The 13,465-nt window shown below is 36.1% G+C and overlaps 1 long non-coding RNA gene across 1 annotated transcript; it reads left to right on the top strand.

The window, feature by feature from the left end:
- The first annotated feature begins 454 nt into the window (after nt 1-454).
- LOC122231055 lies at nt 455-5,462 on the top strand. Its single transcript, XR_006208169.1, has 3 exons — nt 455-576; nt 1,912-1,943; nt 5,342-5,462. It is a non-coding gene; the product is annotated as an uncharacterized LOC122231055 (long non-coding RNA).
- The last annotated feature ends 8,003 nt before the right edge of the window (nt 5,463-13,465 follow it).

Raw genomic sequence — 13,465 nt, 5'->3', positions numbered from 1 at the left:
GGACACAACTTTTAGGACCTGCATATTTTCTGTCAACCGTATTTCCAGTTTTTGTTTAATTGTGGAAGGACAGCTTGAGACCACACTCCGTGGTGGTTCTTCTTACCCATTCGGTAGCTAGAGCAGGGGGAGCTGCAGGCGGGTCTTCGGCATCCGGCGGCACGCTCCTGCTCCCTTCTTCCGTAAGGAGCCACATCACAGGCATGGAGGGCACCCGTGCGCCTTCAGACGCGTCTGTGACCTCGGGCTCAACAGCAAAACTTGGGAGGAAGGGCAGTCCATTCACCCTGAAATCCCTCCTTAGTCTTGGCCTTTTCAGCTGTGGCCAGCTTCCTCCTTCTCAATCTCCTCAGGAGTTTTTCAGAAGCGGAGATCAGGCCGAGCCCGCGGGGGTGCTCATGGGACAGGGTGCTGCGCATGCGCAGAAGTTCCCAGCGACATTTACCACAGCCACCAGCTGAGGGTCCTTTAGTAGTTGCTCAGCAAGGCTCCGTGCAAATCTCGCGGAGAAAGGACGGGTAGGTTAACAAAAGATGTCTCTGTCTTATGAACGGCACAGCAGCCTCATATCTTCAGGTAATCCTGAAGGGAATAAACAGTACTCTGCCATTGAAAACACGGGTAATCATTTTGTACTTAAAAGTCTTTCATATTTATTACTAAGCAACAAAGAAAAGAAATAGTTAAAGCTGTGCATGAAATATGATTTTTCCAGATTGGAAAGCAAAAACACCTAAGAAGTCAGAGGCAAATTCCTAATTTTTATGCTCACTCCTTTTTCCCCTTTTCCTGTTTTGGGCTATCAAAGATATTCCTTTTGGGGGGGGCGGGAGCCGGGGGAGATCCCCACCCATCCTTCATGGTGTTCAAGATTAGTTAACCAGTGAATTTACTGAAGGATCCAGTCCCTTCTTCTCATTATATATTTCTCCAGGCGATCACTCAAACTGGGTTAATTCCATGAGCCTTTAGCCAGATCATTAATGCTGTCTGTAAACATCCAGAGGTCCACAGAACAGACCAGGGACAAGGGCCACTGTGACCTGTGCATTCTAATCAGATCAGGTCTTTCTTGCTTTGTATCCACCTTCATCAACTTCAGCTTGTCAGTTTCTGTTCTCACGTTTTCAAAGAGTAAAGATCAGAATTGTTTGACACATTCACACAGATGTGCCAAGAATAAAACTAATTAACATAAACAGTAGGCTAAATCTATATTGAGAAAAACAAATGTTTTCCAGGTACTGGCCTTTACATAGAGTCAGTCAGTTACCTTATCACGTGTGATAGTGTTTAGCACTTGTCCTAATTGCCATGGATATTCTTTTAAGTATTCCGAGATTTAGAAAGGAATCCACATTCTTCTTTAGAGCTTCCTTAGTTTCAAAACTGAAAGTTTGAAGTAATTGTTCTAGTGAGAACTCAATTAAGCTCTTAGCCAAGGGCCATTATTATACTCTGCCGTGGAAGAGGGGAAGAAGAAAGGTTAATGCTTCCATTTACAAATGTTTGTTCACTTCCCTTTTACTGATTCAACCTGGGAGAATAAATAATACCACTCGTTAGAGCTGTATGTAAAATAGAAGTATATAGATGCTAAGAGAAGTTCTAAGATAGGGGTTGGTGTTGTGTTTCTGTAAAGAGTCAGGTGGTAAATATTTTAGGTTCTGATGTCATACATTCTCCCTTGTAACTACTCAGCCCAACCACAGTAGCATGAAAATAGTCATAGACCACACATAAATAAATAGCCAATAAAATTTCATCTACAACAATAGCTGGTGGGCTAGATTTGGCCCATGGACAATAGCTTGTCTAACCATTGGGTAAGAGGGTTTTTTGTCGTTGTTTGGTTTTGGCCAATGAAGTGGTTGCGTTTGTATTTGTAATGAAATACGTTTATCTATTTAGGCTATTCCGAGGACTTTTTCCTTCTGTTTCAGGTAAGACATGTTGGTATGTCAATATCGTTTGGAAAAATGAGGATTTTTAATTAGAGAAAGACATAAAACAATTATGAAATAAATATGACAACATTGAATTAAACCTGTCAATTGTTCACCACAGAGTATTGTAATATCAGCATCTTTGTCTTCAATGGATTTTGTGGTTGTATGGTTTTGCCTGTGTTCATTTTACTTCTCATCGCATTTTAATCTAGAGCTATTGGTGCTTTAGAAAGAAAGCTTTCACTGACAAGGTGGAGTCTAAAAGTTTTTGTGACTATTGGGCAAATATTGATACAGAGACAGGAGTGTGTGTGTGTGTGGGGGGGGTGTATGTGTGTATTGTGAATTTTTGCTATTCTCGAATTCTCTGTCTTGGGCTTCCCTGCTCCATCAACACATGAGGCTGATTTTACCTGCTTTTTTCTTCATGGTGCTGAAAACCTCAGGACCACTCTACCCTGAACATAAATGGAAGTCGGAGCCTGATGTCTAGTTTCAGATTAAAAGTCTTCTTTTAACCTGACTCCAGAAGACTTCTAAAAACTTCCTTCAGACACTATGGCATATGAGAAGATTAAAATGTGATGGAAAGGCATGAAATGAATAAGAGCACTTTCTTATCATCTTTGAGGAATGTTAAAAAATTCAAAAAAACTTCAAGTGAATCTGAATTTATGTAACGCCTACCCCAAAGAATGACCCATTTCTTGATCACTCTTGATCATTTCTTGATCACTCACATTTCTTGATCCAAATGCACTTTGGATACCATGTAAGAAATGAAAATGACTTTTTTACAAAGAATCATAAATCTCCCACCATACTTGACCAAAAAGTATGGTGGTTAATACTTGCCCTTATAAATATCTGAGACCAGAGTGATAGGAATTCCAAATTCCACCCAACGCTCAAAATTTTCTACTACAAAGAAGTCCTCTTTCATAATTATAGTACATGGGAATATTTTCTTACTTTGGACTTTAAACATGTTGTTTTTGTTTTTTCACTTTGCTACTTTTTACTTCCCATCATTTACAGGTACCTCCTCTTTCTGCCCCTTAAATATTGAAGTATTCTCAGACTCAATCCTAGATCTTTTTCTTTTCTGTATTATCTCTTACTGATTCCTTCCAGCTCCATGATTTTAAATATCATATATAATTTGATACCCCCCCCATTTTATCACTAGCCCCAATTCCTTAGTTGAACTTCAACCTTCTATATCTGTCTCCCTAAAATTTCCACTCTAATGTCCAACATTGCTCCCCAATGTCTCAACCTAATAAATTCACAATGGAACTCTTGGTTCTGCTCCCCCTCTTTTCTCACCACTCAGTATTTTCCATCGTAAGTAACTACCATTTACCTAGTTACAAAGGCCAAGATCTAGGAGTCATTCTGATCTTTTCCCCTCACCACTTACATTTAATCCATCACACATGCTACAAATTCAAACATTAGAATATAACTCAAATCTGGCTACTTCCCACAGCTTCCACTTCTACCACCCTAATCTAAGCCACTATCACCCATCATGAAGCCTTGAACAATGCCTTCCTCACTGATCACGTAGCTTCCACTCACACCCCTTTACAGTCCAGTCTCCACATAGATGTAAAAGTGCTTTTTAAAAATGCACATCAGATCATATAAATCTCCCAATAAAAAGCATCCAAAGACCTCTCATTTTATATAGGATAGTATCTGAAGTCCTTTTATGGTCCAGAAGGCCATAAGCAATCTGGTCCCTGCCTCTACATCTTAATGTTTCCTACTACTCTCTTTGCTCATTGAACGTAGTCGCACTAGTCATCTTTTTGCTTCATGGTTATGCCATTCCTATTCTTTCCTCCAAACCTTTATCTTTGTTTCTCCTCTGCCTACAATGACCTATCCCAGGTATTTTTATGGCTGGTCCATCATCATCATTCATGTCTTTCCTTCGGTGTTTTCTCCTTTCTTATCTAAGAGACACATCTCATTGACTACTTGGCCTTTTAACTGCTCTCTATTCCTTATTTTCTTCATAGAACTTAAAACTTTCCAAATTTGTATCATTTATTTGTTTACCTGTTTGTGATTAGTCTTCTCTTTTAGAATGTAGGATTTATGGGGCAGGGACCTGTATGATTTGTTATTACTTCCCTAGGGTACAGAATGCCTAATATATAGTATATACTCAATATATATTTATTGAATAAATAAATGAGTGTTTTATACTTAATTGCCTATTGCACTTAGATGGTTTAATTTCATTAAAATTTTCTTAATATTACATTGGAAGCACTATTTCATTTTAATTTGGGTTCCTTTATTTGTGAGGATAAGCATAGATTTATATGTTTATTGACAATTTGTGTTTATTCTTCTGGGAAAAACCTGTTCAAAATAATCTTATTTCCTCTCACAAAAGAAAGATCCTGGTAATCATAATAATATAATCATAATAATATAATCAAACTAATAGTAGTTAATTTAAATAACGTTGGTACAACCACTTCCCTCACCAATCTTTATTCATAATAATAATTCAATTTCTTTTTTAATAATTTAATTTCTTTATAATCTATAAAGAGAAAGCTTATAGGAAAGCAAAAATGTCCTCTGAAGGATCAACTTTTTTTAAAAGCAATTTACAAATATTGGTATTTTTCTTGAACAAATTATTTTCTTGCTGACTTCTGAGTAGATGTTAATGCTACATGGCAATAATCTAGTCTTATATGAAAATGTAATTATTCATATAAATTGACGTAGTGTAAAAGAAATATTACACTAAGTAATTAGAACAAACTTTACATTTCAAAATAAATGTGGCAAAACAGGGGCGCCTGGGTGTCTCAGTCAGTTGAGTGTTTGACTTCAGCTCAGGTCGTGATCTCCCGGTCCGTGGGTTCTCCCATTTTGGTCTCTGGGCTGACAGCTCAGAGCCTGACGCCTGCTTTGGATCCTGTGTGTTCCTCTCTCTCTGCCTCTCCCCTGCTTGCACTGTGTCTCACTCTCTCTCAAAAATAAATAAACATTTAAAAAACTCTAAAAGAATAATAAATGTGGCAAAGCACAATTTGAATATGATATATTTAATTTAAACTTTTTAAATGGCCATCAATTTTAATTCTAATACTCCAAATACATTTCTCAAATTCCTCATGCCTTTTGCAACGGGCAGCTCACAATACCAAAGGTAATAGAATCATACTGCACAATACTTGACAGTCCACACCTATTCCAGAGACCTCATCTTTTTAGTATATAAATTGTCTTTAAGGAAACACTTAGGCTTTGCATACAACAGAACTATTACTTACTCTATATTTATTCTTTCTTGATATTTTATTTTATTTTATTTTATTTTATTTTATTTTATTTTATTTTATTTTATTTTATTTTAGAAATTCAATCTTCTGTGTCAAGTGCTATCGTAGACACACCACCTGTCTTCCTGGTCAGTGATTTTCAACTCATTTCCTTGGTGTCCTTGGATTTGCTGAAGAATGTGAATTGAGGGTGAACAACATGGTGGGGAGGTCAAATAAAAACAGGCGGGAGTTTATCATAAATGCAATGTGGATTCCTGGTCTTTTTCATGATAATATATCATTATCAATGTGCAGATCCAGCCAAAGACGACCTCACTGACTGAAGGGCCAAGGAAAGATGTGAACAGAATTCAATCTTGAGAGTACTGCAGAACTCTGCTACTCCTTTGAGCAAACTTACCCTCATCTAGAATAAAGCAAGATGGCAGATTTGAATGCATATCCTTTTATCCACCTTGTGGGTCGGGGCTATCAGAATTTATTTCCACCAATCAAAAATTTAGAACTGATATTCGATGTTTTCTCATCGCATTATAAAAGACAGAATTCACATTAATGCTATTTTATTTGCACAATTTGGATCTTCCTTTCTTCCTCCTTGTTTCCTTTCTTGCTTTATTACTTTCATAACATATATCACCCATTTTTTCCTATGGAAAGCAAGATAGTCATTTTAAAAAATATATTTTTATGTTCTAAGCAAACATCAATTTCCTATGCAGTAAAATTATATATATATACATATATATATATATATGTATATATATATATATTTTGCCATTTAAAAAGTTGTATTGGTTTTAAATTAGGAGTTCACTTATATTTAAGTCAGCATTCTTCTTAAGTGTCTTAAAATCACTATTGCTAACAGGGAAGATAAATAAACTATTGACGGGAAAAATTCTGAGAAGGGCATCCTTAGAGAGATGCTTGGAATTAGAGGTCCAAATGCTGCCAGGAATCTGGCTCTTTCCATATCTCATCTAGTGCCTGAAGAACATATTCTTCTTGGTTAAGTCACAGACACTTAACCAGACAACTCCAGACTTTACAGTCTCATAATCAACAGCCCCCTACCACCTGTTCCCATTAGAAAAATAATAGGAAAAACCACTTGTTTGAACCATGCTGGGCCACATGGCCATCTCTGCATCAATCACTGTGGCTTAGAGAGTCTGGAACTGTACACATTTGCCCTTACCAGTCTTCCTTGAATAGAGAGAAAGAAAAGCAGATCCCCCAAAGTGGGCCCTACTATCTTATGTTGATTAAGTAATGATATCAATCAGAAACACTTTCACTGAGGGTCTGTGCCCTAAATACAACTATACTCAAATGCTGCCTTATTGTATCAGAAATAATGCAAAGGTAGAATATTACAAATAAATCTGTCAAAATGGTATGGTAGCAAAAGGGGAGTCTTGGACTTTTCCACTTAAGAGCTCTGATGCTTTTGGCAAGTCACTGAAATGCTCTGATCCTTTTTGTCTCCAGCTGAAGTAAGCATAAATAACCACCTTCGGGTTTGGTTTTAAAGATTGGAAACTGGAAAACATGTCTGTATACGCCTCCAGGATCTATGATACAGTCAGCACTCAGATGGCAGTAACCATTGTTGTTTGTTGTTGCTGCAGAATTTTGCAGTGAAGGCACTTTTTATGAGCTTTCTTTTAGAAACACATACTCCATCAGAACATTCTGTGGAGACTGTGAAAGCTCTTTGTTCCACCCTATACCGCACACACAGAATGTTTCGCAAGGTGCAAAATACACACTTCTGCTTCTTTTGCTTTCGCCTTCTTTCCTCTTCAGAGCCTTACTTTCTGGTTTCTTTTTCTTCCTATTCTCTCATCTGTATTTAAAATTTTTCATTTTCCCATCTATCTTGCACCTCTGCTCAGTGCTGACTCCCTGCCCACCCACAGACTTTGGTGCCCCTTCAAACTTGTGGGCACAGTTCATCAGAGAATTAAGCTTCCACTTCCACGACCGGATCACAAATAACAAAGGTTCGATTTTGGCAATCTACTTCTCTGTGATGGGAGAGGAAAATGGTGGTTAATCATATGGAAAACAGTTGTATACTGAATTTGACTGCTTCCTTCGACAGTCCTACTGACAAGTTTGCTATAGATGAAGTTTAGAGCAAGTAGTTTCAAAGGGAAGGCATAAATGCATTCTGTAAGAAAAGTCCTTGTGAAAGGGGAGCAGATTCAAGTAAAATTCTGTGTGTGTGTGTGTGTGGCGACAGACCAAATCCCATGTGTCTCTCATATTTGGATGGCATTAGCATATATCTAAAACATCTTCCTTTTCAATACACACTCTGTGTTCTGGAAATGCCAACTCATATTAAAATATAATTAGGAAAGTAATCCTCTTCTCATAATAATAGCATGTTTCAAATTCAACGTACATATTTTAGTACTTGCAGCATGTTTCCAGTCATTAGTGTGTATAAGCCATTCTATTTTCTGGTCCTACACATCGGTGGATAAGGTCAGTACAGAACATGAACTCAATACACTAGCATTCACCTGAGATATCATACTCATATCTGTAGGACTAAAGATAGCTTTTCACCACCATTGAATTTCACCTCACCAACAAAAACATGTCACTCTGTTTCAAAACACACTTACCTCTGCCAGACTCTTCAACATCCTTCTGATTTTGTACCTTATTTTATGCAGTTCTTAGGTCTTTTCTCTGTATATTCACAAATGTGTTATTGTTTTCAATATGGAAATCCTCCTTGCTAAAGGCATTTATGCAATTCTCTTAGAGTAACTTAAGTACTTTTTTGATGATGGTGTTAGTATAAAAATACCCCATGTTATGTAATTGAGAGTATCTGACAGTGATTTATGCATTTGTAACACCTTAAGACTTTGCCATTAACACGTGTCACCCATGTCAAAACATAAAAAGGTAATTACTTTGTGGAAAGAGATGTTACCCAAGTAATTCCTTAGAAGTGTATGCTCCTTCTAGGAGAACCGAAATTTCATGCCATTGCCAATGAGAGCATTTATTACAGTCATCAATGCATAATCTTAATCTTAATGAGGTCCCAATCACATTTGGCTGTCATAGGCTTTTAAATATATCCTAAGTCTATTACTTGGTTCCATTAATTAGTATGTATATTTTCAGGAGCCTAAAATAGATATCATATTAAGCAGAACATTTAGAGATGTGTTCTTGACATCCTGTTTGGTTTCTACACTATTCATAGGATAAAGAGGCTTAAGTATTGGAACAGCTTTCTCTGTTTTCAGATAGAGAACCTATGTTACAAGCATTTAGTAATTTTTAAGAAGGCCCTATTAATATTTTTTCTTTAATGGCTGTAATGAAAATGAAAAAAATAATTGTCTTAAAGACCTAACATACCCATTTTGGACAAGGGCTAGTTAGGGGTGGAGAGACTGCTACAACCGTTAATGAATTCTACCAATCCTATGGATGAGGTGCCACAATTGAGAACCAGCTTTGCTATGAACTGAACTGTACCACCCCTAAAATTCATGTGTTAAAACTTTAACTCCCAATGTGATGATATTTGGAGATGGAATCTTGGGAAGTAATTAGGTCATGAGGGTGAACTCTCTCATTATCTATCTTTCTGTTTGTCTCTCCTCTGTGAGATGACGCAGTAAGGAGTCAGGAGTCAGGAAGGGAGACCTCACCAAGAATGGAATCAGCCGGCACCTTGATCTTGGACTTCCAGTCTCCAGAACCGAGAAATAAATGTCTGTTGTTGAAGCCACCCTATCTATGTTTTTTTTTTTTCGTAGTAACCCAAGTAACTAATTCAAGTTTTATAATCTGTATCAATAATAATATGCTAATTCCATTAGAAGAGCCATTTACTATTTGGTAGGCAGTGATAAAGAGAATTATTTCTATTTGATTTTGCAGGGCAGATGCCCTGGAAAATAAAACCAGCTCACCTTGAATGGTTCATAGTTTAAAAGTCTGACTCAGAGTCTTTATGCTCCAATGACATATTTCACTTTTAAATTTAGCTGAGCATAAAGCATATGAGTGACAAATATGTGGTGGAGACATGTCACTACAGGTCATGTCTCAATGGTATTTTTCAAGAGCTAGTAAATGTAATAGAGCTTTGTACATTTTCTGAAGCATTCAAGTGACTATAATAACTTTTCTACTGTTCCATCTGAGTCCTATAACATGTTGCAAATATTAAAATCAGCTTATCTTTATTTAAAACAAAAGTCAGTGTTTTCCGTGATATGCTTTCAAATGGCTGTCAAATATTAACTTTGTGCTGTATGTTTCAACATTTATAAATAGAACTCTAAGTAAATCATGGCTCTCAAATAGTGCCACATTAACATCTTCTATCAAAGTTTTATATAACTATATGGCTAATGGAGAAAAAAACAATTATTGTAACAATTTTGGAGTGACATTATTTGATGACAGTGATAATTCTTCCTGCAAATATATTTTTGGCTAAAACTCTACATAATACATAATAAGGTTCCAGAATGTACAATTTAAAAATAGTAACTGTTTCAGCCTACTGGATATCCATTTCTCTATATTGAGCAATTTTTATTTTATACAAAACTATTTTCTACATCAATACTATGAGGCAATATGTCTGAGTAGGACAAACAACAAGTAAAAATAGCTCCCCACACAGTGCAAATTTGTATTCTTTTTAGAATCAGAAACATTTCTTCATTATCCTGGTTTATGGATTTATGGATTTGGAGACTGAAATAGAAAAGTTTTATAAATGTAGTCAAGTCTATTAGAGAGGCTGAACTCAGAAATACATTTAATGAAATAAAAAATATTAAAGCACTTCATAAACTGTAAAATGCTGAACAAACCCGCCAAACAATAAGCAGCTCAAATCTTCTCCGTCTGAGTTCAGGGATCCTTCTATTAGAACAAATGATATAAAGCAGAGCATCCTGTAAAACATTCTTCCCTGTGCCAGAAACTTAAATAGGAGAACAAGTACCTCAGCTGATTCCTTTCCAGTCCAGGATGCTTAGTTATTTTAGCCATTATTTGGGAATCCTAATAGGATTCCATCTCAAATAATGCTCTATGAAGCATTCCTAAACAACAAAATTGAGAATGCTCACTTAAGTTTAGATAATTAAAGTCAAGAGTTTGTGCTTCGTTTCAAGGATTTATTTGGACATAAAGTTCACTTTTCAAGTGATTAAAATTGGAATGACATTGTAATAATGGTAGCCTTAAGTGCAGTTGCCAATTATATAAACTTGTTTTAAAGATACAAATCCCTTTTGTTCGTGGGTCTTATTGGACCTGAACAAAGGTGGCCCATGAAACAGTGTTAATTCTTCTGGTAATGATCAATACTTTTAATACATAATAAACCATTAAAAGTGTGAAAGTAGCTCTTTGGGGGAAGTAAGTTAGCATAAATGTTTTTATTGCCAATTGCTACTTGTGTCCATGTGCTTGGAGTATTATACAAAATGTTCTCTTACTGGGGAAAAATTAAACTGTGAATAAAGATAAAAGGCTTTAATATAAGCAGTATCCAATATAAACACAGTTTATATAAGTTGGTTTACTATAACTTGACTGTTTTCTAATAAAAGTTATGCTTTGAATATTAAGAGAATAAAGCTAGTTCACACACACACACTCACACACACACACATACACACTCCTTACAGCATGGAAAAACAAAAGATATATTTGCCATTTGAATCCTAGTGTTGAGGAATATCAGCTTCTCTAGAAGAGGCAGTTGGACAGTTTTGTGAGGAAAGAGGGGGATTTTTTCAATTCCTTGGAGGGCTTAAAATATGCTGTATGGTTTTTCTATTTCTTGATTCAGGTTGTTAGTAATATTAATATTATGTTTTATCAGCCATGCTGTTTTTGTTCTCAGGTGAAAATTGGAGAGATTGAGAGACAAGGAGAAATTCATGATAAGATCAATGGCTAAAAAGAAAAGAGATTTCATGAGGCGTGGATGAAGCATAGGGAAAGCAAGAGGAAAAACACAAGGAATTTGCAGGGAGTAAACATTGACGCTGTTGAAATTAACGAAATTTAGTACAACATGTATCAAACAAACAGAAACAAAGTGAAGGAAGCTGTGCCTGAGCATAGATTTCTGAGAAATTAGGAGAATCGGGTCATGAACTCTCATAACCAACCAGCAGGTGGGGCCAAAGGCCCAGAAGAATTGGTAATTGTCAGGTGCCTAGAAGACCAGGTAGGGTGAAAAAGCCATGAGAGGGGTGGAAGTCAGTAGGCAGCAAGGAATATTTATTACCCTAAAAAAGGCTGAGTTTTCAGAAGATGCTGAGTATGAAGTTGACGGGCCAGTCCTTACTACTTTTTTTCAACGAATTTTTTATCTATGGTTGTGTTTTAAAACATTAGTTTCATGAAAATTGAAATTGCTATTAGTCTTATTATCAAGGAATAAAAATTGTAAAAGATACATAATACTTTATATTGTCTTTAAGATTTCAAGGACATGAAGCAGATAAAAACATGATCGCATCACTGTCTTTTATATTTGAAATGGTTTTTGGCATTGAGAGCCTAGTCTCAGGAAAGTGGCCAGTCACCATGCATTCTTCTTGCAAAAATTTCAGGTATATCCAGTTGTCATTAAAAACAAACTGTGAAAACTAGCTGTTCAAATTACACTAATGTATTTTTAAACCATGTTTTAAAATATTTTGGGATGCACTAAAATAGCTCTCGATTGTATGAAAATCATTTGCAATTTATCAATAAAAATAATTATGTGCTTTTTCATATTTATAAGTAGTATGGGAAGTAATGTCAACTCTTTTTTAGATTATCATTCAGTGTTGCCATTTTTGACATTAAGCACCACGATTAACCCCAAAATAGTTTTCCTTAGAGGTGATCTACTCAAATATGTGTTAACATTACCATATAAATGATGATAGTTAAATTTATTATTAGTAAATGGAAATCCTACTATTGCACACACTTACCATTTCTCTCACAATCTGATCTATTTTAAATGTATTCTTTAACATAATTATATAAAGACAAATTTAATCTTAATATGTCAGAAGGTATTATCGTCTTGCAAGCAGTACTCCAAGGTTAATAATGTCTTGGAATATAAAGTGTTTTTGACTGTAAGATTAGTCTTCTTATTTGAAAAAGGCTTTAAATTTCATTTCAAAGGAGATTTCACGCCCCATGAAATTTAAACTATGACATTTAGAAAACATTCACTTTATTATAATGCACTGAAAAATTATAGTGCAAATGCTTCTTGTTCCTATCCATCAAAACTGTTGTTAGAAATGTAAAGGGAGTATTTTCTTAGGTAAAAATTATGTGATATGCTGGGAAAAAAAAGTGAATGTCTCCTACTGTTCATCCTGAAATCAGGTAATTACTGCTTCAATTATGTTACAGAATGCTTTAAAATTAGGTCCTGAAGTTGTTTTCAGTAGAATTGATGTTTAGATAACCTTTTGTTCATTGAGTTTTCCATTTATCCAAAGTTTTATGAAGTAAGTGCTCCATGCACTTTAAAAAATAACTTTTGAGGAAATTATTTTATGTACTCTTAATACTTCTATGTCACAAACTCTTACTGAGATTAGAAGACACAAAAATGTGGTACTTTTATTGTTTTGTTTTAATTTTTGGGGGTGGTGGTGGTGAGTAAAGTTGGGGGGGGGGAGCAGAGGGAGAGAGAAAGAATCCCAAGCAGGCTCCACTCTCAGCATGGAGCCCACATGGGCCTCAATCCCACGACCCTGCAATCATGACCTGAGCCAATATCAAGAGTTGGACGCTCAACCAACTAAGCTGCCTAGGCACCTTAAAAATGTGGCACTTTTAAATATGAATGTGAAGGGGCGGCTGGGTGGCTCAGTCGGTTAAGCAGCCAACTTCGGCTCAGGTCATGATCTCACAGTCCGTTGAGTTCGAGCCCCGCGTCGGGCTCTGTGCTGACAGCTCAGAGCCTGGAGCCTGTTTCAGATTCTATGTCTCCCTCTCTCTGACCCTCCCCATTCATGCTCTGTCTCCCTCTGTCTCAAAAATAAATAAACGTTAAATATGAATGTGAAGATTTCATTTTTCATCACATCACACAGTATTTTCAGACGTTCTTGCTAGAGCTCAACTTTGATTTGAGAAACTTCTCAATTTTTTTTTCTTTTT

Source organism: Panthera tigris, chromosome A1 (genome assembly GCF_018350195.1).
Source record: "Panthera tigris isolate Pti1 chromosome A1, P.tigris_Pti1_mat1.1, whole genome shotgun sequence".
NCBI classification, from domain to species: Eukaryota; Metazoa; Chordata; class Mammalia; order Carnivora; family Felidae; genus Panthera; species Panthera tigris.
The sequence above is the reverse complement of the archived record's forward strand: the minus strand, read 5'-3'. Positions and strand labels throughout refer to the sequence as shown.